The sequence below is a fragment of the Ranitomeya imitator genome, chromosome 3 (assembly GCF_032444005.1).
Source record: "Ranitomeya imitator isolate aRanImi1 chromosome 3, aRanImi1.pri, whole genome shotgun sequence".
Classification (NCBI taxonomy): domain Eukaryota; kingdom Metazoa; phylum Chordata; class Amphibia; order Anura; family Dendrobatidae; genus Ranitomeya; species Ranitomeya imitator.
The window spans coordinates 196,411,754-196,419,433 of NC_091284.1; positions in this window are offsets into that span (position 1 = coordinate 196,411,754).

A 7,680-nucleotide genomic window follows, 5' to 3' on the forward strand; every position below is an offset into this window, starting at 1 on the left:
GGAGCAGAACAATATTGTATCATACAATTATTAGGTTCTGTAGAAGGACGTAGATCTGGGTATTTATTATGATGGAATATAGGCTGAACTGGATGGACAAATGTCTTTTTTCGGCCTTACTAACTATGTTACTATGTTACTATGTTACTATGAACAGTCCAGCGTTTCATGACAAATAGCCAACAGGGTCGCAAGAAGCGTGTTGGGCAAAAAAGGCGCAAAATAACTGCCCATGAATTGAGGAAAATCAAGCGTAAAGCTGCCAAGATGCCATTTGCCAGCAGTTTTGCCATATTTCAGAGCCGCAACATTACTGGAGTAACAAAAAGCACAAGGTGTGCGATACTCAGGGACATAGCCAAGGTAAGGAAGGCTGAAAAACAACCACCTTTGAACAAGAAAAATAAGATAAAACGTCAAGACTGGGCCAAGAAATATCTTAAGACTGACTTTCCAAAGGTTTTATGGACTGATTAAAGGAGGGTGACTCTTGATGGACCAGATGGATGGGCCAGAGGCTGGATCAGTAAAGGGCAGAGAGTTCCACTCCGACTCAGACGCCAGCAAGTTGGAGGTAGGGTACTGGTATGGGCTGGTATTATCAAAGATGAACTTGTGGGACCTTTTCGGGTTGAGGATGGAGTGAAGCTCAACTCCCAGACCTACTGCCAGTTTCTGGAAGACAACTTCTTCAAGCAGTGGTACAGGAAAAAGTCGGTATCGTTCAAGAACAACATGATTTTCATGCGGGACAATGCTCCATCACATGCCTCCAACTACTCTACAGCGTGGCTGGCCAGTAAAGGCCTCAAAGAAGAAAACATAATGACATGGCCCCCTTGTTCACCTGATCTGAACCCCATAGAGCACCTGTGGTCCCTCATAACATGTGAGATCTACAGGGAGGGAAAACAGTACACCTCTCGGAACAGTGTCTGGGAGGCTGTGGTGGCTGCTGCACGCATTGTTGCTTGTAAACAGATCATGCAACTGACAATCTATGGATGGAAGGCTGTTGAGTGTCATTAAGGAAAGGTGGCTATATTGGTCACTAATTTTGGGGGGTTTTGTTTTGGCATGTTAGAAATGTTTATTTCTAAATTTTGTGCAGTTATATTGGTTTACCTGGTGAAAATAAACAAGTGAGATGGGAATATCTTTGTTTTTTATTAAGTTGCCTAATGATTCTGCACAGTAATAGTTACCTGCACAAACAGGTATCCTCCTAAGATAGCCCTATCTAAAAAAAAAACCACTCAAACTTCCAAAAATATTAAGCTTTGATATTTATGAGTCTTTTGGGTTGATTAAGAACATAGTTGTTGATCAATAATAAAAATAATCCTCTAAAATACAACTTGCCTAATAATTCTGCAAACAGTGTAAATGGAGAAGAAAAATCCTATAATTTGACTATTAAGATTCAGCAACTAATTTGTGCACACGCTGCCTTAGTCAGTCTTGATAAGGAAATGCCTTAGAAAGAGTCAGAAAAAAGATATGAATCCAGCACCATGTAAATTAAGGTTAAATAATTGTAAAGTCTTTATTCAATAAACAACATTATGCAAAAAGGATAAACACATGTACTTGGAAAAAAACCATGCTTTTGTCCTTTTTGCATCATGCTGTATATTAAATAAGGACTTTACAATTTTTTAAAATTAATTTTGACAGTCCAATTTTTTAAAATTAATTTTGACAATGCTGTATTCCTACTTTTTTATACATGGCTTCATTCACCTGAAGACACCGGACTGGGTTCCTTCCGAGCAAATTTCTTTGAATATTTGAATTTCTCTTCGGGATGGTGAGTTTATATTTTTTCCCTACTTTGAAAGAGTCATTCATGAATTCATGGGCAAGGTGCTGCATTGGATTGGGTTGGGCAAGTTGTCCTGTTCCTTGTAACCTGACGATAACGTTGATATTTACAGTACAATGCTTTTGAACAGCTGAAAGACTAACCCCTTTCTGTTCTCTTTCACGTCTTTGACAAGGCATTTTTTTTAACTTCTTTGTTTTATTTGTTTTATAGCGTTTTTCGCTGATTCTTGTCTGCAAAATAGATCAAAAGGAATACCGATGAGGATCAGATCACTATGAGTTCAAGCACTCGCTGTGCATGGATGGCGTGAACTGTGTTCTGTCTAGTTATTACTGACAAGATTGTTCGAAATATAAGAACATGCTTAACCCCTTACCGGCATCGGACGTACTATACCGTCCGATGCCGGCTCCCCTGCTTTGATGCAGGGCTCCGCGGTGAGCCCGCATCAAAGCCGGGACATGTCAGCTGTTTTGAACAGCTGACATGTGCCCGCAATAGGTGCGGGCAGAATCGCGATCTGCCCGCACCTATTAACTAGTTAAATGCCGCTGTCAAACGCAGACAGCGGCATTTAACTACCACTTCCGGCCGGGCAGCCGGAAATGACGTCATCGCCGACCCCCGTCACATGATCGGGGGTCGGCGATGCTTGTATATTGTAGCCATAGAGGTCCCAGAGACCTCTATGGTTACTGATGAGCGGTGGCTGTGAGCGCCACCCTGTGGTCGGCGCTCACAGCACACCTCCATTTCTGCTACATAGCAGCGATCAGCAGATCGCTGCTATGTAGCAGAGCCGATCGTGCTGTGCCAGCTTCTAGCCTCCCATGGAGGCTATTGAAGCATGGCAAAAGTTAAGAAAAAAAGTTTAAAAAAATGTGAAAAAAATAAAAAAAACATAAAAGTTTAAATCACCCCCCTTTCGCCCCAATCAAAATAAATCAATAAAAAAAATATCAAATCTACGCATATTTGGTATCGCCGCGCTCAGAATCGCCCGATCTATCAACTAAAAAAAAGTATTAACCTGATCGCTAAACAGCGTAGCGGGAAAAAAATTCGAAACGCCAGAATTACGTTTTTTTGGTCGCCGCGACATTGCATTAAAATGCAATAACGGGCGATCAAAAGAACGTATCTGCACCAAAATGCTATCATTAAAAACGTCATCTCGGCACGCAAAAAATAAGCCCTCAACCGACCCCAGATGATGAAAAATGGAGACGCTACGAGTATCGGAAAATGGCGCAATTTTTTTTCTTTTTTTAGCAAAGTTTGGAATTTTTTTTCACCACTTAGATAAAAAATAACCTAGTCATGTTAGGTGTTTATGAACTCGTACTGACCTGGAGAATCATAATGGCAGGTCATTTTTAGCATTTAGTGAACCTAGCAAAAAAGCCAAACAAAAAAACAATGTGGGATTGCACTTTTTTTGCAATTTCACCGCACTTGGAATTTTTTTCCCGTTTTCTAGTACACGACATGCTAAAACCAATGATGTCGTTCAAAAGTACAACTCGTCCCGCAAAAAATAAGCCCTCACATGGCCAAATTGACGGAAAAATAAAAAAGTTATGGCTCTGGGAAGGAGGGGAGCGAAAAACGAACACGGAAAAACGAAAAATCCCCCGGTCATGAAGGGGCTAATTAAGGAACTACTGTCAACTGCAGGAAGTCATAGGCAATGCTCTTCAGGGACTGTCACAGGTCTTCCTCTTCCTGCTACTGTTCAGCATCCAACCAGACTTTATTAAAATCTTAGAGGTCTAGTTTGGGAAGGAAGGTGTGGACCTAAGTTCTTAGCAGGAACACTCGGCCAAGGGTAGCAAATGGATGAGACCGTGGAGCCTCAGCTTACCAGTCCTTCACAACAAAGTTTTGTCTGTGTTCAAGTATACCTCAAAGGTATGGCCTCCTCATGACACCATTTATAGCAACATCTGAAATTCTGTTTCCTTTTCCTTGTAGCTCTAAAATGGACAAAGTGAAGGACCCATCACTTACAAGGAGCCAAAAAAGAGTGGGAAGAGAATAATGAAATCCCCACAATCTTATAGAACTCTGTTATGTGTAATTATGTTCACTGCTCTTGCAAATAGAGAAAGTTTGTGAGGGAAGGTGGGACAGCTTACAACTGGACAAATCCTTGGTTCTATGAGAAAGTTTGATTTGTGAATGATGACCAATTGGAGGGACTTAAGCCTCTTCTCTTTTCTGCTGATACAATAAAGACTATAAAGACTATATTGTACTAATCTGTCTTCTGACAGGTTGTCCAATGGGAACAAGGACTTGTACAGGTTGGACTGCCTGTCTGGTTATTCACGCTTGCCTGGAACCTGAACAAAATCCAGTCCTGCCCCAAGGTGCCCCTGTTTGGAGGAAACATCTTTGCACATCTTTTTAGATCTCCACTTGCACAAGGCTTTTGGATACTCTGGAGCTTGCTTAATCACTTGAACTCTGTTTGGTTTACCAGGTATTTTCTGCTTTTTTGGAGAGAGAGCATGTCCATCAAGGACTGCACATCAACTGTATCATATCCGGTCCAGGGTTACAATCCTCCTTCTGCATGTGATGCTGAAATAGGACACCTGGCTCCAGCCTCGAGAACTTCAAAAGGAAATCCAGAAGTTTAGAAGATAGGTTTCGCTCATGTGCAGTGTTTGCTTCAGAAGCCAGGAAGAGTATACCTGTCTTCAGAGACACAGTGACGCTGCTGGAATGAGCGGTGGACAAGCGCAGGATTTGCATGAGTGGCGATGACGCCGCTCATGTAAATTATGTTGTCACATCCATAGGGGTGTGATAACATAGAAAGGGGGCTGAATAGTTTGTTGAAATAATGCATCATGACTAGTCAAAGCCCTCATAAGCATAGCAAATGGAGGCAATAAAAATCCTTTTTTAGCCTCATTTGTGCAGAAAATGTTATACAGGACTGGTTAGGCAGGGAATTTACTCATAAATATGTGACTGATGCTGGGAAGGAGGGCATAGGGGACCTGAGAGATTCCCTTTAAAGGCATCTCCAAACATCTTGATGTTGCTGTTACTATAGTTGCACATATTTTTCAGATGTTTAAGGTTTATGGGACTGTAGCTAACCTCCTTGGACATGGCCACCATAATAAAATTGATGAAAAATTGAAGAAATGGATAATACAAAGAGCCCAGAACAACTTACAAAGAGATTAGAGGTGAACTCCAAGGTCAAGGTACATCAGTGTCATCCATCACTGTCTTGACCAATGTGGTCTTCATGGAAGATGATTAAGGAGGAAACCATTGTTGAAAGAAATTAAAAAATGAGACTGGAAATTGTTAAAAGCAGTAGGGGTGAGGGAGATTTATAATCATCAATAGAGGGGTGTCACCTATAGAAAATAACAATGTTTCTTTAAAATGCCAGATAGCCTACAACTAAGAGGATAGATCACTAAATTTCAATATTGTAGTGTACACACTCACTACTGATTCACAAACTAAGCAATAAATCACTTTTTATTGGTATCAATTAAAATAAGATACAAAAAAACAAAACACAAATCGTCTCCATAAAATTCACGCCGTCAAAAGTCACGCCTTAGAAGTTTTGTCATGCCCAGCAGCCAGCATTCTCTCAGATTGTCTCATCAGCACTGCTGCTGTTGTCCTGATGGATAAGTGCACGTGGCTGCCCCCTGAAAGTGTAGACCGCCTAACTTTCATCAAAATCTCCAATGACTTTTGCACCCTAGTCACAGACTTGGCAGACTAGACAGTTGTGTCATGCATTGATCTCAGATTATTGCAGTCTGTATTACCTTTGTGGTGTCTTCTGTGCCTGCTGTTGCTATTGCTGCTGATGTTACAAACAATTTTTGAAATGTGGAGACTCCAAATTCAGTCTCCCTCTTATGGGTTGCCTGTTGTTAAAGGTGTGTCAGAGGCCTATTATAATATTTCTACTCTGGGAAAATTCATGCCACTTTAGTGCTGTGTGACAATATTTTTTTAAAATGTGGGGACTCCAAGTTGGGTCTCCACACTTACTTTCAGCCAACTACATGTGTTACTTTCCTTACATTTTTCTACCAATATTACTGTATGAAACTGACATGAGAGTGGCTGAAAAAAAAATTGGAGGTGTTGGAGGTATCAGAGCTCCCAGCTAAGAAGGCTTACACGGCTTCCTTAACACCAGGTCATCATTGAAACTTCAATTCAAAGCTGTAAATGCTGGCGCACACTGTGATACCTCATGCATGGCCCATAGCTGACTGCTGCTGTGGGATTTGCAAATTTCTACTGTGGGTCAATTGATGCCACTTTTCATGTTGTCTGCAACTAAATTTTAGCTGTTTGGGAAGCTTTTTTTTCACCCCTTAAGGTGTGCATACATTTGTTTTGGCTTCCCATTGAAACAAATGGGGTTTGGGTACGTTCGTTGAACCGTTTGACGAACGTCTAAACGTTTGGCGAATTGAAATGAATCTTGAAAGGTTCCCTCATCTCTAGCCCTGAACCCTTCTAGGAATCAGTGGTGCAGTCCTAATTTTGGGGATGTCCCTCGTTGATGCCTGTCATACTGCTTAGCTTTGCTCTACTCAGCACTTCATATGTTACATCTAGTTGAGAACCTTGTGATCACGAAATTTATAAACAGATATATGTGATGATCTATACACACGGTCCTGTGTTAAGAGGTATATACTGATTACAATTTGATATATTTGTATCTATAAACTCTTTAACACTATCTTCATATACCATGTTTCTTGTGCTGTAGCGTTGTCTGTTATATATAGCCCAGAGGATTAGTATTAGGATTAGTATTGTGTTACCTTTTTGTGGTTTGTCCCTGTTTATGTCATCGCAATAGGGTCTTATAGGGACTTCTAGGGAGAGTCATTGTGGAGCGGGGTCACCATTTGCATCCAAGAGGGTGCCAACCTCCTTTGGTATGTAGGGACAATACTAGGAGACAGAATAAAGTGGCGGCCCTGTCCTCTCTCAACTATAGCCCTATACAACTCTTGTTTTTTTGTATCTTATTTTAATTAATAGCAATAAATAGTGCTTTTAGTGTATAGTCTGTGAATTATTCCTTCCACTAAGAGGGTTGTAAGTGGGAACTGAAGGGATACTTTTATCTTTTGAACTATGAGATCTATCCATCAGAAGACCCTCACATCTAATGTCCAGAGTTCTGGTCTTAAATCTTGACACTTCAATAGTGGAATAACCCTTACAAATACATTTTCTGCACATCCCCTGTAGTCTCTCATCTTGTAACTCCGTAAGCGGCGTTAAAGGGGCAAGACGGCGTACTGGGACCCGCACCTGTCCCTACCACTTTAATGGGGCCCTGGCTTTCCTTTATCTCGGGGGTACACAATGGTTAGGAGGCCCGAGCCGCCAGCGTATCCCTGTCTCCTGTGCAGGCCCTATCAGTGGCCCCCTCTCCCCCCAAAGAAGGTGGACAGCACCAGTGTAATAATACAACAAATAACAGGGTATACAGACAAGGTAACTAAAAGTCTCAAATTCACCAAATGCTCACACAACCACAGAGAAAACACAGAGAAGGGAAGATAAGGAATAAACTAGGAAGGAAAACAGGTTAAACATGCAACCAAAACAGCAGACACCAATCTCTGTAAATAAACCTCCAACACCAACACTACGCTCCTTCAACCTCCAAGCCAGGCAGTAGAACTGATCACTGACAATAGCTGAAGTCAGGACTGGGTCTATATAGAGGATCAGATTACAAAATCCACTTCAGCTGAGAGAGACCCAGCTCTCAGCAACTCAGCAATTAGGTTAACTCCTGCACTGCTGGCACAAAGCAGCCAGGTCAG